Here is a 27,911-nt window from a genome sequence, read left to right as displayed (position 1 = left end):
TTATTCAATTTCATCATGTGCGGAATGTTGTTCCAGTACAATTCCACAGTATAGTCCAAGTAAATAGCTTTATCCGTATAAACAACATAAAGTGCACGTCGTATTGTTACGCTCGGATTGTTCGAATGTGTTTCCAGTCTAGTATCGTGTGCCCTTAAGAAACAATAGAGACCCTGTGCGTTTGCACCTTCAAGATTTTTTGTACATTCTTGGTGCGGGTATAACAACGACGTTTTTGCAATTTTGCTGCTCAAGATTTTTCGCTTATGCGAAGGAAAGATACCTTTGTGCTTGCTACCGAATTAATTGGTAGCTGTTTTGGTGCTCCATCGGCGGCGAGTCGATTGGTGCAACAACATCCAGCCCTACATCGAGTAACCATAAGTGCATTTCTGTTCCACGCTTCTGTGATGCGTCTTTTACTTTATACATTTTTCAAAACTCCTGGCTTCCGTTTAGAATTCTTTATGTTTCTACATTGTACGTCTAGAGGCCTAGATGTGCATAAATGACATATTTTGTAAAAGGTTAACCTGATGGCGAGCTCCGATTTACTGTTTGAAGTTATATCCATTGAACTCGGTCGGCGCAAAGATAATGCTCTTAGCATTTTTAAGATTTCGAATGATCTAATGAAACAATACTCAACCGTAGACGGAATTTTCAAAAGTCCACCCTGATACGATTATAGTTGTGGTTTCTAGTCTACGGCAAGCAAATGACATTGTTGGAGACAAAATTCTTACGAAGGAGTGCCGTGTATACGTACCCGCTCACAAAGTAGAGATAAATGGTGACAAAAATGAAGAAGTAGTCGAGTTCAAAGTAACAAACTAACGAGAATTAAATTAATTATGGAATTTGCGGTTTTAACTTTGTCTCATCAGAATCCGACACTTACTTAGTGGCCCGTAGCCAGGATTTTGTTTCGGAAGGAGCTTAAAATTATTGCATAAATGTATTAATTCTGACGACTTGAGAGAGTAACTAGAAGCTGGAAGTATTTTTGAAACGCTCTTACTGAAAAGTACTCTAAAACTAAAACGATAGCCGTCAAAAAGTCTAAAAATATGTTCTCCATTACAGGGAAGGCTGTAGTACATCGACGAATTACTAATTTTGATTTTTGTTAATAATTTACAAGTAACAATTTCCTCTAGTTACAAAAATGAATATTCAAAACTTTAACGTATTTAATGGCTAAATAAATATGCAATCCCTGATGGTGCTAGAAAATGCAAGGCATTCTAGACTGCACGTTCACAAGGTGTGGAAGGCGCTAAATCGGAATGAGTAGACAAATATTACCACAAAAAACTGCACACCTAGAAAAAATAGTGTAAATTTACGTCTCCTGACCCTAACATATACGAGCATCAAAAATGACTTAGTTTTACGTTTGTTTTTAATTTTACATGACGTTTAATTTCGTAAATCATGTAATTTTACTCCTCATACTGCGTTTGTTCTGAATGGTAGGAAGTGTAATTTTATGTCATTGTGCATGTAAAGTATATGTTTCATGTAAAATTAAATGGAACACGGTAATGTTCCGTCATTTCGTAAAGTACGGTTTGTTGAATTGTGTCAATGCAATTACGTCAAAGATAAAATTCAGATTTTTTTGGTGTGAGTTTCATGAAATTTTATCCGCATTTGCTTATCAAATTGTGTTTCACCGTGATGAAGGACGAAACATACGTCAAAGTTATTTCCATCTATATAAATATATCGGCTTGACATACAAGTTAACCGTTGCAGATAATGTTCAAACAAAGAGAATATTGAAATTTACTCTAAAGCTTTTAAACTGGCAGGCGATTTGTAACAGCGGAGGAACAGTTCAGCCCCTATTGTCTTGATCAGGTGTCTTACCACTATTATTTATTCTGCGGCATCACCCAAAGTTGGTGTTAACTCAACTTTATCAACTAATTTAAATGGTACTACATTAAAAATTGCTACTATGTTTTAATTGCCGCAAGATTCTACTGTATCGATTTTGTTGGCTATCTTCGGCAAATTTAAGACTAAGAGAAATGAAAGCAATGAAATTGAAAGACAGATAGGTATTCCAACTGCATCTTCAGGGTTGATCTAGTTATTCTACATTTCCTTATTATCATCGTGGTTTGTTACATGCTCTTGCCCTTACGTGTGTAAACTTCCTCAATGATGGTACTGGCTGTAGAATTTGAGGTACTTGACGCAGCTTCTTCCGTTGCCAATATTACCTGAGGAGCTGCTACAAATTGTTTGTAGTTAAGGTATTCGAGACTATGGATTCCAATCTATTTCCGTATATAAGCTGTATATAAGCTGTTCTAAAAGAACTGGCTCGTGTCCTTGATATTTGCAAAAAATTCCCCTTTTTATTGGTGCTATCGCATTATGTGTTTGTACTGCAGGGTCAGGTATGAGGAAATGGATCGGTCCACCGACATTCCAACCACAAAAACATGGTGCAATTAAGTGGTATCTGATCTTGTAGTCGAACATTTATTTTCCATCGTCCATATATATCTCACTTAGGAATTATTCAATTAATTAATCTTAAAAGCATTGTCACACACAACCATGTTGATTAAATTATTCAAAACGAATGGTTTCGCCTGGGTCAATTTGTTCAACGCTATAACTACTGATTGCCCGACTTGGTCAGACCCGATAAAGGTGACTTCCTTGAATCTAACCTCCTTTTTTACCTTGAGAAAATATTTCGCATCACGAATGCGATTCGTCAATAATCGCCGCATTGCACCATGGGCCACAAATTAATTTTTTTGGTCGAAAATCCAGAACTTATAAACCGTTAGTGATTGACATTCAGTGTCTTTGGAACAAATTCTCTACAATAAGTGCCCTTCATTTTGAGGAAAACAAAATTAGGGTGGCTCTCTCAATTTTTGAAATAAAAAAAAAGAAAGCTAGAAGAATTCAATCTTCTAAAGAAATGTAGAGAAATCAATTTTGAGTAACTTTGTTGAAAATGCCGAAACTCTATCTTAAACGGTTTTTGTCGTGACTAACGACTTACCTTTCAATATAGGGGCCCCTTTTCAAAATTTCGGAAGAAAAATGATGTAAGATTTTGAACGCTTATATCTTTTGTTGTACTGAATGGATTTAATCAATTTCTTCGGCATTTTGTCGAAAATATTTGTACCAATGTTGTATTAAATTTTGGAATATGTAGTATATTCATTATCAACGGAAAAGTAGTGTTTTGAAAAATCTTTCGAAAACGACTCGGAAAAGTGAAAATTTTCAGTCCATCCCGCACAGAGCCGTCAATATGGTGCACCAACCGAACAATAAAATGATGAAAATTTGTAAATATAGGTCCACTGCATGTTTGTTCCTATGATTATTCGTATTGGGTTGCTTGACGAGAGTAGTTGGTGGAAAAGCCGGCATATTCGTTTTGGTTATGCCATTAGAAGCCGGACGGAAAAGCACGGCACGAGTACGAGCGAGAAAGCGATAGTAGTGCATTACGTACATTTTGAACCTTAATAACTTTCCTTCTACTAAACGGCTTGCTCGTCTTGTTTCATAAATCGGAAGGAAAACGTTCGACGCTTGCTACCGATACGTTGTTTGCTATATAAAATTTGTTTAAATAGTTCAAAAACTACTTTAAATGAGAATCAACATTAATGATAAAACCTATAAATAGGGGTGTCGCAGCTTTTCTCAGAGCCAGACGTGTGTAAGACGCAGTGCATAACGGACGTGCGTGCTAGGTGTTAGGTCGTCCATTGAGAAGCTGCATTGGACGACCAATCAAACCGGCTACCACCGGAGAGAAGAAGAAAAACGTTGGTGAAGGTGGTGGCGGTGAGAAGGCCAATAAGCCAAAGGCTGCTGCTAAGAAACGCAGTCACTGGAAAGGCGGTAGCAACTGCCACTAAAAATGCCACCAAAACATCGAAGGCTGCAGCGAACAAGCCAAAGACTCCAAAGTCAAAGAAGGCCGCCAAACCTGCCAAGAAAGCTGCCCGAAAAAGATAAGTAAATTCACGCGTCTCTAATGTTGCCAACAGTCCTTTTCAGGACTAACAAAATTCTTGTAAAGAAATAGTGGTGCCTATTTTCCGTTAGCGCTGTTAATTGTGGATGGATTTATGTCATAGTTATATGCAAACCGTCCTTAGGATGAATATATAATGGAAAAAGAATTTTATTAGGAAGTTCCTTTTATTAATTTGAATAATTAAAAATAATTATATAAGGAAATATTTTTCAAATTAATCTACAAACTCGAAGGGTTTTGCAAATCCTTCCAAGAAAATCAGTGAATGTGGCAACTCTGGCACTAAGCGAAAGCTACACCAAAGCGAATGATGAAAATATTTTCATTTATCGCACAAAGTTAATAAAAGGGATTCGTTTGATGCAAAGCGTGCTCATTTGGTATGAGCTGAGAAAGGGGAATGTTCGTATGTGTGTACGCAGTAGCAACAAATCGTCGGCAAGGTTTGAATCGTTTCGAAAGATTCTCGTCTTTTATCACCTTAGTTATCTACAAACCGTCCTTATTAGAACGAATGCATAATGAAAAAAGATGGGTTGGTAATATATATGACATAACAGGGGTGTCGTGGCCACACTTCGAAGTTATTTCAAATCTTGCAAAGCATAAATTGACATAATTTCAATGATTGTTCCTATATGAATGAAATGACAAATTTTCAGGTTAACACGGTAATAACTTTGCAATTTATAGGACAATTTTATATTTTTAGTTATCATATAATAACTGTCATCTCTTCCAAACAACTTAACCCTCTGCTGCCAACCCCGTGGTTTTGCGGAGTTAAGGAGAAACACTGTAAAATGTCCAATACACGATTTTATGTTGTTACCTCCACTAAAACCACTTCAAAATACTCCCACCTGTCATACAAGTACATTGTCTGCTTGTTGAAATCATATGAAATTATTGACCTGTATTCAATGCGGAGAACTCGCTAATAAAATTGTTTTATTGAATAGACTAACGAATGGGATCCCCTGGAAAATTTCGCTGAGCCCGGTGAATCGAACTTAATGCGTAAAATTTAGTCATTTGAAAGAGATACAAGCAGAATTTTAAGAATATGATCATCGCAGTTATGTCCCGGACATTACCCGTCTCTAGTTTTTCGCTTTCTGGCCCATGGTGCACTGGGCTGGAACACCACTTCTTGCTTCTGATACTCACTCATCTCTCCACATCACTACGGCAAGAATTATAGTAACCGCTTCCTTTGTTCATCAGACGTGGCTCACTACATAAAATCAACTATGTTTGTCGCTCGCTTCGCGCTGGCTCGGGCAGAAACACAAATCACGCTGAGTTTCGTGACTATTGTTTTTGGTGGTTGAAAATAGTAATCTTATTCAACTTTTTCTCATTACTTTGTTCGAGTTACAAATTTGTTAAGAATCGCCGAAAAACGCTTTTTTAAATTATTTTAAAAAAATCGGAGGTGGCTTAAACCCCTTCTTTTGCTTAGGGCCTTCGGGAGAAATTTAGCATAGTGCACCGAGAATTGTCAAACAAGAACCTCATTCATTGTGGGTTCATTGAAGTCGTCACTTTATGAAACTAAATTGGACAAGCATACAAATCCCGGTTTAAATGACACAACCGATTCCGCGGCGGATCGGTTGTATTTAAGCCGGAACTCTGGCAGACCCGAGTTAGAATACCGCCACATTTTCCGACTGATTTGACTACATTGTAGAGCGATTAGTTGTCAAATTCTCGGAACATGTTCTTCAAGTGAACAATGAACCCATGACCTTAAATCTCCGCTACCAGTCGGAAAATCTAAACAAATAACAACTATTTTCCCGTTATACGAGCACACAAAAGCTCGTTAAAAATGTCTGCTTCAATTACACTATAAAATCAAACGGAAAAGTGTTGCCCTGTATAGCGGATCCGAGCCGGAAATATGACAAGTATGATAGAACCCGACATGCAACATCACAAGTAACCTACCTTGCTGATCATGAGCAGAACTCACGTAACTCGCCAACCTGGAAGATGCACCCCCGCCGTATATCCACCGCGGCGCACCACTTGCTGACACTCCATTCCGTGCTGCTTGATTGGATGCGATGGCAATGCACTTTACGATCATAACAATTGTCTTTCGGCATTCGCCATGTAGTGCAACCGGCGGCATTCCACCAGGGTGCAAACAAATTGTTCCGTTTTTTTTCCTCCGTCTTGACGTTTATTCATCCATTGCTCGCGAAATTGCTAAACTATTAATGGCTTCGTCTATTGTTCACGAGTTAGCCGGCATGAGAACCAGCATTGCCTTATTTTGCCAGTTTCGGTGCTGGATAATGGAGCGGCAGCGGCGGTCGCTTTCAATGCGAATCATCACGCAGCACGCAAGGCTGGGAAGCCGCCGCTGCTGAGTGTCTTTTAGTTATTTTTTTCCGGTGGGAACCGACAGATGATGAGTGCGGGTCGAAGTACTCTTAATACTGAATTTAGATGTCGTTAGCCGAGCCCCGGGGATTATATATTGACAATTGGCTCGGTAATTATCTGCGTTTTCGAACAACAACCGGCCAGGCGGCTTTGCGTTTCATTTCATAATGGATTCTTTTGTTCCCAGGTTTAAATGTGTAGAAAATAAACATTTAGAGAAAGGCTACTAGGCTAGGCGCTTACACCCAAATAGAATCGCTGTCAATTTAGGCGGAATAAATCTTATTCAATCAAATTCGGCTGGGGATAAACGCATTCACCAGCACAAGGCTGACCTCACTCGGTTGTTTAAACTGGCGTAGATCGCCGTGACGGAGCGGTCTTCGACGAAAGAGTGTGCCCTCTTGCCGACCCGCGCGCATTGATTTTCGATTCGCGGATTATAATCATCACCCACATATGTACGTCCTCCGCACGACCCGATCGACGTAATTGAGCGCGGCTGCTGCCAACGCCACCACCGCCACCAACAATTTATTCAACTTCGCACAAAGACCATATTTGTGCAGCCCACCTTCGAAAATCCAAAACAGAGAGAACGTGAAATCTTTGAGCTGCGCGTGTGTTGATTCTGTCTCCATAGTCTTTCTTCACTCGGATGTATTATGGTAGACTAATTTATGGTTTACGAGAGTCGTTTCTCATTGTTCGGCTGGAAACACGATGGGGAAAAGTTAGGACTTTTATCGAAGAACTTTTTATGGTTGTCTCTACTCTTTTGGATCTATGCGATTAAAAATTAGCACGTCTACGGTCGTAGCGGTCGACCGAGAGGTACTCTATGGAGACGCTGGTAATGATCGGCTCAAGCAAAAATAGTGACGACCATAAAAAAGTCCATAAAAACTTTTACAAGCCCAGCGATAGCTCTTCACCAATAAAATGTAACAATAGTATTTAACCGTCACACAACGATTGAACAATAGAAATTATTGTTATTACTAATTTAACTTTGTTCGACGCCGAATTCTTCCAGTAAATTTACAATAAAAGTTTAGGTAACAAATATTTTACATTAAAACTTTGGAGGTTTATTAGATTGTAGGTTAGATTAAAAAATGAATATCTATTTCGGCCTTCATTCTTCATTACTGTTACTGTTGCGCCTCTAGTTGTCGTGAGCTTGAGATTTTGCGAGCACTGCTGATTGCAACACCATCACAGTGAATAGCCAGATAATAATTCCTATAAATAGTAAATCATTCTTCAATGTACACCTTCAGGTAATGGAATTACCTTGTTGTTGTACATCACTTGTTCATTGATCAATAAGAATGTTAGTCCGATGCTTGTTATTGCTAGGGACCCTTTTATACTACTGCGCACACCACAAGTGCCGCGGGGGGAGTGAGATGTTAGTAGGGATAAATAGAGTGCTGTATGCAGAAGTAAGCCAACCCAACATTTTTGACGTAGGACTTACGTCTTTCTTTACTATACTGGGTGTCATTTCAAAATTTTCAAAACGGATGCGTTACGTACACTTTGAACTCTAATAACTTTTCTCCTACTCGAGGAATTACTAATTTTGTTTCATAAATCGGAAGGAAAACGTTCAACGCTTGCTATTGATACCTTGTTTGCTATGTAAAACTTGTTTAAAAAGTTCAAAAACTACTTTTAATGCGAATCAACATTAATGCTAAAACCTATAAATATGGGTGTCACAGTTTTTCTTAAAGCCAGACGTGTGTAAGCCACAGAGCAGAACACACGTACGTGTGCTGCTCAACGAGAAGCTGCATTTTGACCACCAACCAAATCATAGCTACTGCCTTATCGCTGCCAACCAAGAACAGTCGTCGCCCTGCGTGAAATTCATTGCTCTCAGAAGTGGACAGAGTTACTAATTCGCAAGCTGCTCTTCCAGTGCCTGGTCCGTGAGATTGCACAGAATTTCAAAACCTACTCTTCCGGAGCTCAGCCGTAATGGCCCTTTAAGAAGCCAGCGAGGCCTGCCTGGTTAGTTTGTTGGAAAATACCAATCTGTGCGCTATCCATGCCAAGCGAATAATCATCATGCCGAGCGGGAAACGGCGAAATAATATTCACAACAAACGGTCCTTATTAGGACCACAAAATCGTTCTCAGAAGAATTACAATTGAAATTTCCATTTCGTGCTTTGGAAAATAACTTCCCTCTTATCGGGTTAGTTATTTTCTATAATAATATCCGAAAAATGTGCGATAAAACCAATAAACTGACCAATTGGACGGAAGCAATAAAATACCTACAACAATTTGAGTCAGAAAAGTGATATTAACGGAAAAATGCTTCGATCGTTTCTAAGTGTTTGGCAGCTGAAGTTGCCGATTTGTTTTCCAACGTCAATTATTTGCGCTGTGCTGTACGGAACAGATTTTTGCGCGATTTGTTGGGAAATAATTAAAACAATTGTGTAGTAGATTCCGTAGATTTTACCGTAAATTTTGATAGAAATGATTTTGTAAAAGCATTAATTAGCCGTGCTTTGAATGGTGGTTTTTGCAAATCTTTCTAGAACATTAGTGAATGTGGAATGATGAAAATATTTTCATTTGTCGCACAAAGGGATGGACTACCATCTGCACTAAGAAGTTTATAAAAGAGATCGCATTCCGATATACAATGCTCATTCGATGTGAGCTGCGAAAGGGGAATGTTCGTGTATGTACGCAGCAGATGCGAATTCGGGCTAGGTTCGAATCGTTAGCAAGGATTCTCGTCTGGTATCACCAAACATAGTTATCTACAAACCGTTCTTTTTAGGATGAAAACATAATGGAGAAAGAATTGAATTAGAAAGTCTGGTATCACCAAAAATAGTTATCTGCAAACCGTTCTTATTAGGATGAAAATATAATGGAGAAAGAATTTATTTAGAAAGCTCCTTTTAATAACTTGGATTGAGTTACTGAGGATACTTTATCAATGACACATATAAACCAATGTTTATCGAATTAATCTACAATGCAAATCTTTCTAGAACATTAGTGAATGTGGCAACCCTGCTACTAAGCGAATGCCACGCCAAAACGAATGATGAAAATATTTTCATTTGTCGCACAAAGGGATGGACTACCATCTGCACTAAGAAGTTTATAAAAGAGATCGCATTCCGATATGCAATGCTCATTCGATGTGAGCTGCGAAAGGGGAATGTTCGTGTATGTACGCAGCAGAAGCGAATTCGGGCAAGGTTCGAATCGTTAGCAAGGATTCTCGTCTGGTATCACCAAACATAGTTATCTACAAACCGTTCTTTTTAGGATGAAAACATAATGGAGAAAGAATTGAATTAGAAAGTTCCATTTAATAAGTTTGCGCCTGTCAATTCTTGAGTACATTTACCAGTGATTCATATAAGCAAATGTTTATCAAATTAATCTACAAACCCGAAAGTTTTTGCAAGTCCTAGAAAATCAGTGAATGTGGCAATCTCATTCGACATGAAATTTTCAGTAAATATTCATTCAAAAATTGCATTGGCTCAAATTATCTATGAATGTCATATGATATGCCCAAGTTTAGTCCTACGTCAACACCGCGGTTACGTCCCGGACATTACCCACTCCTAGTTTTTTGAGTGCGAATGATAGAAACAAATTTGATATCGCATACTTCTTGGCAAAAAAAAAATATTTGTAGTAGTGAGATAGTTTGTACGATGAGAAAAATATTACTAATCTATGTTGAAACCCTGAAGATGGGTAACATGGATGTTTGAGAAGAACATTTTGAAAACAGATCTGCGTTAGTTATCTCGTATCTGAATTTTTAATGAAATATTCACATCCGTGTAAAACGTATGCCAAAAACCCCCTGAACCCCAAGGACACTTTCAATGGCCTCTTGCTTTTCTAAAAAATTAAATATTTATTCTGATAATTTGGATTTTTTTTTCATTGTACTGATTTGTATGGGATTCATACATTCAAACCTTCCGGACGAAAATTCCGAACGAAACAATTCGCAAGCTAAAATGACGACTTCAAAGTGACTGCTTTGTAATCAATTAAATGTAAGGCTTCATTCATTTTATCTATTTTATTCGATTCATGTTTTGGATTCATCCCGGTTAGATTATTCAAGGTTTGCATTTTATTCATATCATTCATTTAACTTATTTTATTAACTGCTTTCATTTATTCTTTTTTTTGTTCTTGCAGTTTCTTCATTTTAATAATCCTACTATTTTGTTGAGTCATTCATTCCATTACTTTCATCTAAAATTTTATTTTGACACAACTCAATTTATTGTAATTTCATTGTATTTATTTTACTTATTTTATTCATTTCATCCATTTTATCAATTTGAATGGATTATCCATTTGATCCATTTTATCCAATTCATCTATTTTATCCATTTTATCCATTTTATCCATTTTATCCATTTTATCCATTTTATCCATTTTATCCATCTTATCCATTGTATCCATTTTATCCATTTTATCCATTTTATCCATTTTATCCATTTTATCCATTTTATCCATTTTATCCATTTTATCCATTTTATCCATTTTATCCATTTTATTCATTTTATCCATTTTATCCATTTTATCCATTTTATCCATTTTATCCATATTATCCATTTTATCCATTTTATCCATTTTATCCATTTTATCCATTTTATCCATTTTATCCATTTTATCCATTTTATCCATTTTATCCATTTTATCCATTTTATCCATTTTATCCATTTTATCCATTTTATCCATTTTATCCATTTTATCCATTTTATCCATTTTATCCATTTTATCCATTTTATCCATTTTATCCATTTTATCCATTTTATCCATTTTATCCATTTTATCCATTTTATCCATTTTATCCATTTTATCCATTTTATTCATTTTATCCATTTTATCCATTTTATCCATTTTATCCATTTTATCCATTTTATCCATTTTATCCATTTTATCCATTTTATCCATTTTATCCATTTTATCCATTTCATCCATTTCATCCATTTTATCCATATTATCCATTGTATCCATTTTATCCATTTTATCCATTTTATCCATTTTATCCATTTTATCCATTTTATCCATTTTATCCATTTTATCCATTTTATCCATTTTATCCATTTTATCCATTTTATCCATTTTATCCATTTTATCCATTTTATCCATTTTATCCATTTTATCCATTTTATCCATTTTATCCATTTTATCCATTTTATCCATTTTATCCATTTTATCCATTTTATCCATTTTATCCATTTTATCCATTTTATCCATTTTATCCATTTTATCCATTTTATCCATTTTATCCATTTTATCCATTTTATCCATTTTATCCATTTTATCCATTTTATCCATTTTATCCATTTTATCCATTTTATCCATTTTATCCATTTTATCCATTTTATCCATTTTATCCATTTTATCCATTTTATCCATTTTATCCATTTTATCCATTTTATCCATTTTATCCATTTTATCCATTTTATCCATTTTATCCATTTTATCCATTTTATCCATTTTATCCATTTTATCCATTTTATTCATTTTATCCATTTTATCCATTTTATCCATTTTATCCATTTTATCCATTTTATCCATTTTATCCATTTTATCCATTTTATCCATTTTATCCATTTTATCCATTTTATCCATTTTATCCATTTCATCCATTTTATCCATTTTATCCATATTATCCATTGTATCCATTTTATCCATTTTATCCATTTTATCCATTTTATCCATTTTATCCATTTTATCCATTTTATCCATTTTATCCATTTTATCCATTTTATCCATTTTATCCATTTTATCCATTTTATCCATTTTATCCATTTTATCCATTTTATCCATTTTATCCATTTTATCCATTTTATCCATTTTATCCATTTTATCCATTTTATCCATTTTATCCATTTTATCCATTTTATCCATTTTATCCATTTTATCCATTTTATCCATTTTATCCATTTTATCAATTTTATCCATTTTATCCATTTTATCCATTTTATCCATTTTATCCATTTTATCCATTTTATCCATTTTATCCATTTTATCCATTTTATCCATTTTATCCATTTTATCCATTTTATCCATTTTATCCATTTTATCCATTTTATCCATTTTATCCATTTTATCCATTTTATCCATTTTATCCATTTTATCCATTTTATCCATTTTATCCATTTTATCCATTTTATCCATTGTATCCATTTTATCCATTTTATCCATTTTATCCATTTTATCCAATTCATCCATTTTATCCATTTTATCCATTTTATTCATTTTATGAATTTTATCCATTTTATTCATTTTATCAATTTTATCCATTTTATCCATTTGAACCCTTATTACGTTTTATTCGCATCATTCGTTCATTCGTTTTATTCTTTTTATTAAGTTTATTCGTTTTATTCGTTTTCATCGGTTTGTTTGTTTTATTCTTTTCGTTGGTTTTTTTCGTTTTATTGCTTTATCCATTTTATTTATTTTATCCATTTCGTCCATTTTATCTTTTTCATCCATTTTATATATTTCATCCATTTTATCTGTTTTATCCATTTTATTCATTTTATCCATCATTTTATCCATTTTATCTTTTTATCTATTATCCGTTTTAATTATTTTATTGGTTTTATTCGTTTTTTTCGTTTTACAGTGAAGACCCGTTTTTATCAGCCCCTTGGCGAATTTTAAGCTGTTAAAATAGGGACATTGATAGAATCGGGACATATGTTTTTCTGTCTTTTTTAATAAACCGAAGCTCTTAAAATATTCTTCGTTGGTTCTTAGATATAACCACGCAACCTTTTCTGATTATTTACTTAAGTAATTTAAGTTCCCCTTAAGGGAGTCTGACAGTGCAAAATTTAAAAAAAATTGATATTTTTATTTTTGCATTTTTTTGGATTTCTAAGATAAGAAATATATGCCAAAGAAAGGATTTACTCGAATTCAACTTAGTTCGTCTGCTAGAGCCCATCAAACTGCCAACTGTCAATTTCATATGAAACCTATTAAAGTGGGTCAAAAAGCTGATAAAATCGGAGGCAGACAAAATCGGGGGCTGATAAAATCGGGTGCTGATAAAATCGGGTCTCCACTGTAGTCGTTTTAATCGTTTTATTAGCTTCATTGTTTCAATTGCTCTGCTTCGTTTTATTTGTTTTATTTGCTTCATTCGTTTTTATCGTTCTATTAATTGTATTCATGTAGTTGTTTTATTGATTCAATTTATTTAACTCGTTTAATTCGTTTAATTCTTTTATTTCATTTTATTTGTATTATTAGTTTTATTCATTTTAGTAATTTTTCTCATTTTTTTTTCGTTTTATTATTTCTTTCGATTTCATGCACTTGATTCAGTTTCTCCATTTTATCAATCATATTAACTCTGTTCAGTTTTTCCTGTTATTCATTTTATCTAATTTGTTCTTTCGACTAAACTTAATATACTCTTTTTTGATATTAACTAATTTTCAATTTTATGAACTAATTGGGTTTATTTATTTTATTTTATTTCTTTGTTTTAATGATTTTTGCCTTTCTCATATAGAAAGGTTATGCAATCACTCTGAAAAACGTCAACCTAATCCCGGCCCGGAGGGCCGAGTGTCATATCCCATTCGACTCAGTTCGTCGAGATCGGAAAAAGTCTGTATGTGTGTGTGTATGTGTGTATGTGTGTATGTATGTGTGTGTATGTGTGTGTATGTGTGTGTGTGTATGTGTGTGTATGTGTGTGTATGTGTGTGTGTATGTATGTGCGTATGTGTCAAATAATGTCACTCATTTTTCTCAGAGATGGCTGGACCGTTTTGCCCAAACTTAGTCTCAAATGAAAGGTGCAACCTTCCCATCGGCTGCTATTGAATTTTGGATCGATCGGAATTCTGGTTCCGGAATTACGGGTTTCAGAGTGCGCCCACACAGAAATTTCTCATAAAAACTATAGGAAAAATTAAAAATAGAATTTTTATTTTTGATGCTAAATGTATTCAAGGTGCATAAAACGTCGAGATTTGATGCAAACACGAAAAAAAATTGACGAAGATTCACTTTTTTGGATTTTGCACATTTTTGCCTTTCTCATATAGAAAGGTTATGCAATCACTCTGAAAAACGTCAACCTAATCCCGGCCAAATTTTTTTTTCGACTCGCATAAGGTTTCTGGATTTTAACAGGGGCGTAGTTGATGGTTTACGGAGAGGGGTTACACCCCCCTCTACTGTTCACTCTCCTCCTTTAAAAATCTCCTTAAATCACCCCTCAGACCACCACCTCATACCCCTCCCTTTCAACCCCATTATCTTTAAACCACCACTATATTACAAAGCATACCAATTTAAGCTGGGGAGTCGTTCGTTCATGGGACTTTCGCCCTCCTCACATACCCATCCCCGCATGACAAAATGAGTTAGCAAGCAGATAACATTGATCTAATGCTGATTAGGCTAATGGAGTATGATATTTTTTTGTTTCAAGTGTTTCACCGTCGACACGTAGCTCATCAAGTTCGTGGCTGGCATGCCATTGTGTATAAGTGCAAAGTGTACTAAGAATCTAATGGACATTTCCACAATTATGTTGAACATAAAAAGCCTCCGTGCCATAGTTTAGAGAAATGAGAAAGGCACAATTGCACCGCTAGGTGGATTAAAACAGGTTTTTATAATTTGTTCAGCTCATTCAAGGTTTATTCGTACGTAACTTGAATCTGTGTTCATCCCACTTCTAGTTGGGTGCCCACTCCTCATGAGTTCTACAAGCTGGTGAATGATCAGACAGTGATATGTGTAAGATATGTCTCATCTCACTTCTAGGTGGATTAAGTTGGTTTTTTATCAGTAATTGTCTATTCCAAAAACTCCTAGATCTACATTTTTAATGATTCGAAGCTTAACCCGACTGTTGTGTGTTGTTCGAATCCGTCGTTTTGAATTTTTGCCTTTCATTTTAAATACGCCATTTTGAACGCGCCATTTTATTTTTTTGATGAATCTGAGAACGGATTAGTAATTAGCGACCCCCGAAAACCCCCAGATCTACATTCAACTTTATGTAAATATATTGTTGAGAGGAAAAGATGGATGGTCCACCTCGCCCTCCTATTTCAAAAACACGAAAACATACTGTTTTTAAAACCAGAAAAAAAAAATCGAAACCCAGTAGCGCGATTAGAAAATAACATTGCGAAAGTTTGATTTTTCACCATTTCACAACTAAAAATCAAAGCGTGACCCACTTCTGTCTACATTACTCTATTCTGTTGAAAATTCTACTAAAAACTTATACACGATCGAAGATTTTATGAATTTTGGCGCATCCGGCGTTTCTGGAATATGCTATCGGCAACTATTGAAAGAATGCATAGAAGGTAAATGAACAAAGGAAGCTAAATTGTTTCGAAAGAATGAATTATGGTTAGTTAAAACCTGACTCAACATCTGAAACACTATCGGTTGTATTCGTGATATAAATGCGAAATTTTTTTGTGCTGCATATTATAGGGATTATGTAAAATGACACCTTCAACCAATCATGGGTCATAATTTGAACAATGTTAATCGTAAGGGAGACAAGTTAAAATTAAGTAAACTTTTTGATGGTATCCAACGGGACAAACAGATCAAAATGGTGAGTTAAACAGAAGCAATTTTAAGAAAAAAAAGTTCGCCCAGAGTCAGGATTCAAACATGCAACCCTTGAGACTTCCTTATGCTATCCTTGGGCTATGATGACGTCCCAGGAAGAACACATGATTATCGCATTGACGATGGTGGTCACCAAAAAGTAGGTATTAAATAAGGTATTGGCACTGACGTCAAAACACAAAAAAATACTATTTGTGTAAAATTGGGTGGTTTGGCAAGGTATCCGCAGTTATGGAAGGACAAGCAAGCGTTTGATCACTGGAGTGCTTATGACGCGACAACTATACAAGTAGAAGAATCTCCAGAAAAGAATCTTGCCATTAATTAAAAAGAATTTAATTAAAAGACACGACTTAGTTCTCGTTCAGAATGAATCAACTGGATTATTATACAACGCAACAATTTGTGTCGGAATTCAGGTCTAGTGAGTAGTTAAAATAACAAAAAACAAACTATATTCTATATTCATCTCTAAGGATAATAAATTAGGTAAGCTTAAATTACTTACTTTTACTTACTTTTGCGCGTAACGAACTCAAAACCTATAATTAAGTTAGTTGTGGAATTTGCGTGTCGACTTTGTCTCATCGGAATTCGACACAAACTTAGTGCCAGGACTAAACTAGCGCCGGATTGCCACCAGCTTCTTAGTGGAGAAACATTTGTTTTCACCTAAAAATGTTTTTCCTTAGGAAGAAATATAGCGTAGTGCATCTTGCATTGCTTTGCAAAGTCGAACAAACTTTTGATTTCGCTGGTTTTTATCAGCTTAACAGAACTCCTTTTCTTGTAGGATATCACACTTGATTAGAGGTTTGCCCAGGTTCACAAATTATGTCTCCATTGTTGGAGCTAGTGTCAATTCGGCGCTAGCTTGGTTCTGGCACTAAGTGTGAGTGTCGGATTCTGATGAGACAAGTCGAAACGAAAGTTCCATAATTAAAAAATCGTATCGATATATTTGCACTTAGTAATGCTTGGTAAATCTGCAATATATACAATAACTACAATAGCTGAAATAACTATAATAAGAACAATAATAGTACGAATATAGTATAGATGGAAGATTGGTGAGCGTAGCTGCTTCTCATGGACCTGAGTTCAATCACAGCCGAAGGCGTTGGGATTTTCTGGGTTGCAAAATATCGAGTCACGTTTTCCTTTGGAAGCGACATAAAGCCGTTAGTCCCAGTTTATATGTTGATTGGCCGATATCTAGGGTCCAGATGGTGTAGTCGCGTCTTTGGTGTCGATGATAGGCACTCAGTGCGGACAGAGATTGGCGGAAAATAAATGTGAATAAAAATACAACAGTTTCAACTATAGTTTTAAGTACATTGCAATGTTGTTGTGCGATTAGTCCGGACAATTTCTTCTGTACTTAAATGTATAATTTTACAAAGTCACCTCAAAATAGTAAAAAAAATATTTTAAATGTTTACCCAACTCACGCACCGTCACACATCGCACACTTGCTGTGCAACCACCACTCGATCGTGCGTCGCTCGATTACCATATCGTTGCTAAAACAGCACAATGGATTGTCGTCGCGATCTTTTCCTCTAAACTCTCTCGACTGGCTTTTTAATTGTGGCTAACGTTGCAGACGCTGTCGCCGCCGCCGCCATCATACTGACTGACTGATGATGACCGCGCCGCCATGTTCAAGCAAAGTGCGTCGGCGTGCGTTTTTCGTTGTTGATTTTTATGCGGGGTAGGTAGTTTATTCGTTATTAAATCGATGTTTTCGAATCTTGGCAGCACACTGCTGCCGCTATTGACGATGATGATGATGATGGTGGTACTGATGAAGTTTTGCCTTTTCTGTTTTGCCATTTTTAAGCGATTTATTGGTGGCGCGACAGTGTAGCGCCGCGTCTGATGGCGTGCCTTCTGAGAAGCTTGAAGATGCATGCTTGTGTGAAGTGAGTCCAGTCGTGGCTGATGTTAACATTCGAGTTACTTTGTGGCTAACGAGAAAGGATCTGGGAATCAGTTTGGCGTTCTGAATTCAATTCATCTTTCAGAAGCTTGATTACTACTAGAGCGTACCCGAGCAAAGACCAACATCAGAATTACAGCAAATAGAAAACATATTTTGATATCAAGCATCAAATTGAAATCTTATTTTGATATTTATTTAAACTTTTTCAAATATGACATCATATTTTGATCTCATTTTGATGTGCTTAAAATTTTAGAAAAAAATGTTTGTTTCTATTTCTTTGGCAAACATCAAATTGATTCCTTATTTTGTTATCAATGAATTATTTCACCATCTCAATAAGTTTTCAATTTGCTTTCACTGATGGCATAAATAGTTTTCTGTTTGATGTCATAGTGCAATTTTTCTGCTTTCGATTTTGATCTTTTAACCGTTAAAACGACCAAAATGATAACAACCTGAGCAATCATTCCCTACTACATCACAACATCAAGTTTAGTTCTCAATTTGCTATCAGACTTTGCTCGGGTAATTAGTATTATGATACCTTACGCCCCGTCAACATTTGATGGGTATCATCTTATAGCACTTTCGTTTTTACCTGGTGCTACACCGGTGTAGTACAACAAAGAGATTGGCCGATTACACCCATGTTTGAATGAGTATAGTACCGACTACACCGGTGTAGTGCACAGTAAAAAATGAAAACCATATTAGAACTAATAACTTATTAGCTTGCTACAACGTGTTGCGGGTGGAGTTGCGTTCCTTACGCCTTATTGAAAATTATCTCCAGAGTTGTTGTTTTGTTATTTTTACGCAACCACTGACACATCACGTATTCATGGTCATTCTATTTACCTAGGTTCTCGCTACCTTTCATCATCCTTAGTGTAGGTCAACTGGCTGGCTAGCCACTTTGACCGCACCCGATGAAATTTTGGCTTATTGTCAGCAATGGCTTTCGATGTTTACACACATGACCACGCACCCACCCGTGCAGTCCGAATCACGAGTGTTTGATTTGGTTTAGCTGTTGTATTCCAATGAATTTAATTTATTGACCTACGCTGTTGACGATGAGATAATGAATTTTATTGATCGGCACACTTGTTTGCATAGGTTATCCTTTCTGGTGAACCAGCGCAGCATGATGCCGAAATGGTAACCGAATGGCGGTCACTCGTGGGAGTTGGCTAATACGATTAAAGAGTATCGCAGTTGAGGGTGTTGGGTACTGAACGGTGGTGAATGCGGGTGTTCTCTCAATACCCAGAAGTTCAACGGGAGTTTTTTAACCCCTTTCACTTTATGTAATTTGAAAAATCATCTCACTATAGCTATGTGACCATCAAATGGCGAACACAAACTTATTGCAACTCTTACGACTTGCGGTAATTTTTTCCCACTGACCAGTAAAAGATTCAAATTTCATCCAACTTATCTTTGAAGCGTTTGACATCGCCTTGATGTTAAAGGGAAAGTTACCGGAAATATTATGGGTCTTTTGAAAAACCTATTGTTATTTATGAACTACTGCATTTCAGAAAATTTTAATTTGAAATGGCATTTAGAATCATATTAAAAACGAATATCGTATTTTTTACTGCAAATAATATGAATTATAAAAATATGTCAAACGTTGTTGTTAGGAAAACTTTTTATTGAAAGCTTCTCCATGATCCAAATATACTGAAAAAGTTTCTTTTACGTCTTTAAAACGATAAACATTAAATTGTTGACATTTTGTGGTGGAGTAACGTGAATAACTTTAAAAAAGGACTTAATTACGCGAATTAATTGTTTTTGTTGGAGCAAAATTCCAAATATCTCGACGACTATTGTATTTTGGAATATTTTTGTTAAATGCATTTTGAATCAAAGTTATGCTTAGAATTATATTCTGTTATAAAATTACAGTTATGTATGTCATTTAGTTTGAAATTTAAAAACATGTATGAAGTTATTGTTAGAAAAACATTTTTACCGATAAGTTCTCCATCATGCAATTACATTCAAAATGTATCCTTTCTCTTAAGGTGAAACATAAAAAATTAAAAACATTGTTTTTTTGCAATTTAAATTTTTAACATAATTTGTTTTCAGTATATACATTTTTTCAGTGTATATATTTTTCGTGAAGTGAATGATTTCCCTGTAACTCGTTCTCAGTAAGTTTTGTTGTTTAAAATACAGTTTTCAAAAAAAAAATTGATCAAAGTGTAGTATAATTATGTTAAATGCGTGCATTTTCGTTCAGTGTATATTTATTTGACAGAATAGGCAGTATCTGATTAGAGTGTGTTCCGTTCCGATTGTGCTTGTTTCCAATTTGCGCGTTTTTCCGTTCCGGATTGCCGCCAAACTATGAAGACAGTATATATATGTACTTCCGGATTCATTCGTTACCCAGTTTCTGACACGTCCAGTCGTGCAATAAATTAGAAGCAAAAACCGCGTGTTTTCCGACAAAAGTAATGCACGCAGAAAGTCTACGCTCGTTTGGCCCTTTTGCTCTTGTATCAAAATAGTACAATTGCTAGAGAAAATCATGGAGATTCCCAAACCGAACACAACTGAAGTTTCTTTCAAATCGGCGATGGACATATTTTGCGGTCGGCCAGTTTGTCATGGATATTTTTGGAACGGGCTTGAAGAGCAGATGCTGCGAATGGATGGTTAGCGTCATTTCGAGATCCAATATGGCGACTTTCGGTTGAGCAATATTCTCGATAACCTTAACAGTATGGGTATTAGACCGGTAACAATTTTGAATTTTTTTCGGAACACTATTAAATCAAACGGTAATTGGCTTCATATAGCATTTATCAAATATGAGCTTTTTCTGAAAACTCTAGTTCACTCACAAGAGTTTTGAAGTTTGCATGTGAAAATATATGAAAATTAGGTAATAGAATCAATAAATTCAGTATAAAATGCCAGTGTCATCTTGTGCATTCCAAAATCTGCAGATATATTAAGGTGTAAGGATCAATATTGCCGAGGACTTCAAATTGATCCGATTTTGCATCAAAAATATATTGTTAAATAAAGTTATGCGTTGCCTCTCTTTCTCGCACATGCTTAGAAAAGGAATTTTCAAAAAATCGGTTTCTCTTAAAAGTTAAATAACTTTTGGGGGGAACCTCTAATCAATATGCAATCGCTTGTGGGTAAACTAGAGCTATCGGAAAAAGCTCATATTTAGCACTTTATCTGTGCATCCAATTACCATTTGAATTAGCAGTGTTCCGAAAAAAAAGTCAAAATTGTTGCCGGTCTAATGGGTATCTTTGGAACGGGCTTGACGAGTAGATGATGGAAATGGATGTTTGACGCCATTTTGAAAATTAAGATGGTGACTTCCGGCTTGTGCTATATTCTTTATAAACGTAACCATTACGGTATTTTTGAAATTGACTTGACGATTAGATGATGGAAATCGATAAGTGACGTTATTTTGAAGTCCAAGACAGTGACTTCTGGTTGAGCAAAATTTTCTGTAACCATGGCATCGCTATATCTATACATCCACTACATAATTTTCCCATTTCGGAAATATTCATTTTGTTGAGGTTATAGAGAATTTATCTAAACCGGAAGTCGACATCTTCGTCTACAAAATGGTTTCTGACATCGATTTTCGTCATCTTCTCGTTGATCCATTTCTGAAAATACGGTCGTTATTGAGGATAAAGATGGTTTATCTAAGCCGAAAGTCCCCATTTTGGATTGTGAAATGGCTTCAGACATCGATTTCCGTCATCTAGTCGTCAGCCCAATTCCAAAAAATACTTAGGAGAACCCGGAGCTATTCGGACCTACCTGAAAAAATCGCCCTTTTAGGTGGATTGATGTCAAAAAATTTGGCGGTCAAAGGTCCTTATTGTTAGTTTGAATCCTCACCTACATTTTGGTGCCCCAAAAGTTCCACAAAAGCTCCATGACAGCGCCAGGCGACGATTAGCAAAACTTACAATGTAGAGGCAATTCGGACCTCTCTACGGGGCAATTCATACCGTCAATTATTTTTTTTGCAATGGAATTATGTTTACCTATGGAATATGTATTAGAGAAACTCCTTAAGATGCAAAAGAAAAATAAATTGCGCTACGAAAATTTAATCTGGTTAATCACAGCTGTCGATTGGCGCATCATGTATTTTCTTCGCAGTGGCGTGTGCAATAGACTGCCCAGAAAAATAATGATTTTTTGAAAACTCAATCGGCCCACCCCTGATTCGATTCCTAGTCCCACCAGGAGCTCTTGCACCAAATTTGAAGCAAATCTGACAAGTCTAGCTACCGGACCAACGTGCCTGAAGTTTGTATGAGATTTTTCGACAATTTACATGGAGAAAACCCACTAACTCGCATTTTTGCCGCTGGGTGGCACTGTATGCATCGTATTATCACTGTAAGTGAAAATAAGAAAGATAATTTAATTGTCTACAACTTTTTCGAAGACTGCTAGTCAATCCGGCTTTGCTAAAAGAAGTTATTAAATTTTTAACGAAGTGATGTCTGAGTCAGTTTTCCCTGGGGCCTAGCAGTGCAAGGTTGTGTATCAGTACTCGATTCCCACGAATTATACATTTTTGTGAAATAACAGTTAGGTTTAGCTCAATAGTATGTTCAGAAGAATTATACCACATAATACGAGTTATATTTTGGTTGGAAAATTTTAGTTCCAACTGTGACCGCATAGAGGGCAACGCTAACTTTTCGTAGAAGTGAGATAGAATATCGAGATGTTCGGGAGAATTATTGCAAAATGCCTGTTCTACAACTTTGTGGAAGACACCTATTTTCTATCTCTCTCCGTTGAAAAGTTAGTGTTGGCGCCCTCTATGCGGTACAAGGTGGAACCAAAAATTTTCTAACCAAAACATGACTCCTATTATTTACTATAATTCTTCTGAACATACTATTGAGCTAAATCTAATGGTTATTTCACAAAAATGATTAGTTCGTGAGAATCGAGTACTGATGCACAACCATGCACTGATAGGCCCTATGGAAAACTGACTCAGACATCACTTCGCTAAAAGTTTAATAACTTCTTTTAACAAAGCCGGATTCACTAGTAGTCTTCGACAAAGTTGTAGACAATTAAATTATCTTTCTTATTTTCACTTACAGTGATAATACGATGCGAACAGTGCCACCTAGCGGCGAAAATGTGAGCTAGTGGCTTTTCTCCATGTAAAATGTTGAAAAATCTCATACAAACTTCAGGCACGTTGGTCCGGTAGCTAGACTTGTCCGATTTGCTTCAAATTTGGAACAAGTACTCCTGGTGGGACTAGAAATCGACTCAAGGGTGGGCCGATAGGGGTCATTTTTTTCCTGTCACTCTAGTGTGCAATCGTGTGCGTAGCCGCAAGCCGCTGAACGGTGGTCGATGGAATAGGCGGTCCGAATAGCCACGTACGCTCATTTCACTCAAAAGTTGTGAACGTCTAGAAAAAAATTGTTCAAATTTTCAACCAAACAAAAAATATTCCATAGAATAGGAGCCTCTAGTTTTTCAAAACACTTTCCTCATTTTTATTTGTTGCTTTAATCACGGTTTTACCATCATAAAGATTTTTATTTTGAGGATGGCAAAAAAATGAAACACAATGTATCTCCTTTCTAAAAAAACCAAAGAATTAGATTTAGCTGTTAAAATTAATGGTTTAGAATAGTGGTTCTACGAATATGTACGACAGTCAGAAAGTGATACGATTTTCTGAGAAATCGAGGGGTCCGAATTACCTGCACTGTCTTAATATCCCTGGGTCCCCCTGTATTGTTGAGGTTGATGCTAACGGTACCGGTAAACTACATTTTTTTTCGGTATATTTACATTTGCACAAGCCGTACAGCCCGCTACGGCGACGCATCACTACAGTTCTTGCCAGAACGGTAGCCAAACCGAGTACATTTTTCCGAACAGCAGTAGAATACATTTTAGTTTTGCTGCTGTACTCCGACTTCTCGGTGAGAGTGTGGCGCAGTAAAGCTTATTCTCTCGCTTTGTACATTTTTCTCTGCATAGTCAAAGGGAGAGGCTCGAACACGAAAGCGTTGATGCCGGTCGTGGCGTAAACGAACCACATTCATTGTCGTCGTTTGTGATTAAAAATATTGAATAGATTAAAAATATTAAGATAAAATAAGGAAATAGAAGCTGTACCGCTCGTGTCTGGTGGCTGTACTGGGGACAGTATTTTATTGTCATGTTACTGCTTTGCCTACAGACTGCCGTACAGCGCTGGGCGTCCTGCACTAGCGAACGACAGCAGCGTCGTGTGAGAAATGAGAATGTAGGCATAAAAGTTATAGCCGCAGAAAAGGTAGGCATTTTGCATCCTTGGTTGAGATTATAGAAAATTTATCTAAACCGGTATTCGCCAGCTTGGATTTCAAAATGGCGTCAGACATCCATTTCCGTTATGCACTCATCAGCCCTATTCCGAAAATACTCAACTTTTATTACCAATAGTTAGCTCAAAATGTGAAACTGTGTACAACTTCATACGGTATTGCACGTACTCAAACTTTTTTGCGAACTTCGTTTCTATTTCGAATTGAGTTCGTAGAAAAAGTTACGTAAATCAAATATTACGTAAAAAGGGATCGTAAATGGCGGTTTCAGTGTATTCGTTTTCTTCGGGTTAGTAAAATCTATGTTATGCTAGTACATTTTCTCGTTTAGTTTTAACGAGAGAGATATTTTTTTCCCTGTTTTTCGTGTTATTCCAAAATTAGGGCTGGAAACATCTTCATTTAAGTGAATAGTTTTTGTCAAAACTCATTTTAAGCCAATTTGATATATTGCCGATATTATTGTAACTAAATGATGATGAATAATTGACAATGTGAAATTCATGTATTTGTTTTAGAGACATTAGCTTTAAACTAGTTCGGGTATACCCCTCAATAAATTTTATTATTAATAGAACATTTCCTCTCTCTCTCTCTCTCTCTCTCTCTCTCTCTCTTTCTCTCTCTTGTCTTGCGTCAGATAGTTTGCGTAGTTTAAACTTTGAAAGCAAAAATAATTTAACTATTGATTTGAATAACATAGGGAAAGATCATTGTAGAAGCAGCCAGATTTGTACCTTCGTTGATTGAATAATAATAAAATTGATCATTCTTCATTTCATGAGCTGTTCTTCAAATATTTTCTTCTTGAACGATTACCATATGCATGTAAGCAACTATTAATCAAAGTACATGTGCATTTTCTATATTTAAATACACATGAGCTCTCCCATGCTAAGCATTCGTTTCTTTTATTTGAGCAAACATTTCTTCAAGTTTATACAGTAGGATACATTGTTTATCGGGTTTAATTAGCTTACAGCTCATTTCTATCAGTTAAAAAGTGTAAACATTCACGCTCTTACCACCCGACGTCATCGCCGTCGAAAATGAATTATTTTAGTTACACATCAACGTGACATTTTATGCCTAACGTCCATTATGTCTAAGGCCCATTATACCTAACGAGCACATGCCAAATGTCCATATGACTATCGTATTTATGTTTCATGGGGTACTTCATTTGCAATTGTTGAGACTTATTGCAAATACCCAAACATTGGTTTGTTTGGGTTTTAGCAATGTAAAGCCCCATCCCAGTAGGTCGCTGCCAGATTGCATTCGTTGAAATAGGGTTGCCAGCGGTTTCGTTTCGTACTCATGAGTTCCAATTTACCGAATTTCCGAATTCAAACAGGTGATTGTGAACAACTATTCGAATCAAATCTACTGTCGAAATCAATTCACCTTACAATAACTAACCTCTGTGCAAGGTTTACACCTCCTACATGACTACAGCTGTTTAATTGGGTTCCCAACAATTGCAATACAGACCACAATAACTGACTGCTAGTATATAACAGATTTTGAACACCGCCCGTCAGAGTTGAACAACAAAAACCACTCGTTCAAGTGTGGGAGACAAATCTCTGCGTCGGACCTGTCAACCTTAAAAGCTGATGTCATCATCGCCGTCGTCGATGTGATTGCCATGACTGCTAGTTTTTTTTTGCGGTGCTCACTTCGCCGGCACGTTGCTCCCGATCAGTCATGTGGACGTGAGTACTCATTCTCATTGCTACTGGCTTTTGATGGTAAATAAAGGTCTTTCCCCTTTTCACGAACCCTTCAGGCATTCGGATGGCCACGAATGGATGGGGTCTGGTCAAGCCGGATCGTTGACACAGTTTGAGTTGGACCTGTCGCGTCGCGTGTACCTTCATCAGGACGACGATTTCGACGACCGGCCAGTCACGATGATGGCACTGATAGTGCGCATCGATGGTGAACGTGATTGTGCGGTTGAATGAGTGATAAAGTCACAGGCAGCAGCACGGCTGCCTGTTTGTAATGGACTCCTGAGTATTCAGCTATTACACCGTTCAATTATTATTCTCGGCTTCAGTGATAGCTTTGATATTGAAAAGCGATCGATTCGAGTGTTGGGAGCTGTTGAACCTATTATAGACCTATTTTCACCGTTATCGTTCCGTGCTTGATCACTGTTAGAACAATGTTTGAAGTCACAATTTAAATCTTTTTATAATATTATTCACACAGAGTGTGGTTAACAAGAGCGGCTACACCGAATAAAAATCCCACGGCAGAAAGAATGATGCAAGTAACAGCGTTGTTCTCAAAGCAAAACTGAACTCCATAAAACTAACCGAGCCAGCTGATTTAGACCCATGGACTGGAATGTGACTTAAAGCATAGCACATTCACACACACAGCCGACCAGACCAGCCTTCTGGATGGGACATTCCGGATGCTGGTTTTATGTTGCAATCTACTCAACGAAGCTACCTGTGCCAAGGAATACATTAACGGATTTACCTACTGCATACCGGTACGCGCGCTGGTCGGGGCGTTGCTGTTGGCGGCTTCGCGGTAGGGCTATGCGCCGGGCTGACTGGGCCGGGATGGACGTGAAAGGCACTTAAATAAACCGCTCGCGCGCGACTCCCGCCCACCCAATGATGCTTTCTTGCATTTCTCCTCCGGTACCCTCTCTGGCTGGACTAAATGGAGTGAATTCTTTCGCTTTCCAGCTCAACGCCAACAGCGACGGGTATTGCATCCCATCTATCCCATCTCAACAATTCACGGCGAAGCGCGCGGATGTTACTTGTGCCAACTACAAAGGCACACGTATTCGGTGTAGCCAACGGAAGCATAATGGATGCATTGTGTTGTACGGGAAGATTTTTTTTCTGGCGTGAAAGCAGCACATTAAAATGATAAGTGACATTCTAAACAGTCGGATGAGATTATCCAGCCAAGGACGGTGCAGTCGTCTCGCTGCATTAATCTGACACTGGTATTTACTCTGGAAAGACGAAAATGTGTACGTGATGGCGCATGACGTGCACATTTTTGTCATTCTGTAAATGCCAGGGCTGCTTATTGTAACGTTAATGTGATGATGTCCAGCTATCTGGTTGAATTAGGAAGCATTTGTTCTTTTATGGTGGAAATAAATGTCCGAAGCAAAACATGCTTGACACTTGAAATATACTGAATGCTGTTTGGACATATGAAATTTAATGTTGAACTATGTTTACGGAATGATTGTGTACCCTGAATGACCCTTTTTTACTCGGTGGTTCAAATTTTAGAAAGACTTAGAAATTGAATTTCTACTGGTTCAAGATAGAGTTGTACTCAAGGAGTTTTTATTCTCAGGTGATACGATCCTCAAAAACGCCGATCAGCCATGTTGGTTTTAGAAACCACAGCATTGTTTACTAGTTCTCTCCATATGTTTGCTTGGATTTCAGTGGGTAAACAAAGTTGTGCGCTGTCATTTTTCTTCCTCGAAGTCTGCTGCACGCTTACCTCA

The 27,911-nt window shown here is 36.6% G+C and overlaps 2 protein-coding genes across 6 annotated transcripts in view; both read left to right on the top strand.

Annotated features, from left to right (window-relative positions):
* Nucleotides 1-27,911, top strand: part of LOC131693718 (rap guanine nucleotide exchange factor 4-like) — a 352,448-nt gene that overhangs the window by 46,642 nt on the left and 277,895 nt on the right. The window lies entirely within an intron of this gene.
* LOC131693720 (NADH-ubiquinone oxidoreductase 49 kDa subunit-like) overlaps nt 14,538-27,911 on the top strand; it is a 366,118-nt gene continuing 352,744 nt past the window's right edge. Inside the window, exon 1 of the mRNA XM_058981806.1 lies at nt 14,538-14,605. The gene's annotated coding sequence lies outside the window, so the exon portion shown is untranslated. The remainder of the gene's footprint in view (nt 14,606-27,911) is intronic.

The sequence above is a fragment of the Topomyia yanbarensis genome, chromosome 3 (assembly GCF_030247195.1).
Source record: "Topomyia yanbarensis strain Yona2022 chromosome 3, ASM3024719v1, whole genome shotgun sequence".
NCBI lineage: Eukaryota > Metazoa > Arthropoda > Insecta > Diptera > Culicidae > Topomyia > Topomyia yanbarensis.
This window is presented reverse-complemented; position numbering and strand designations above follow the sequence as displayed.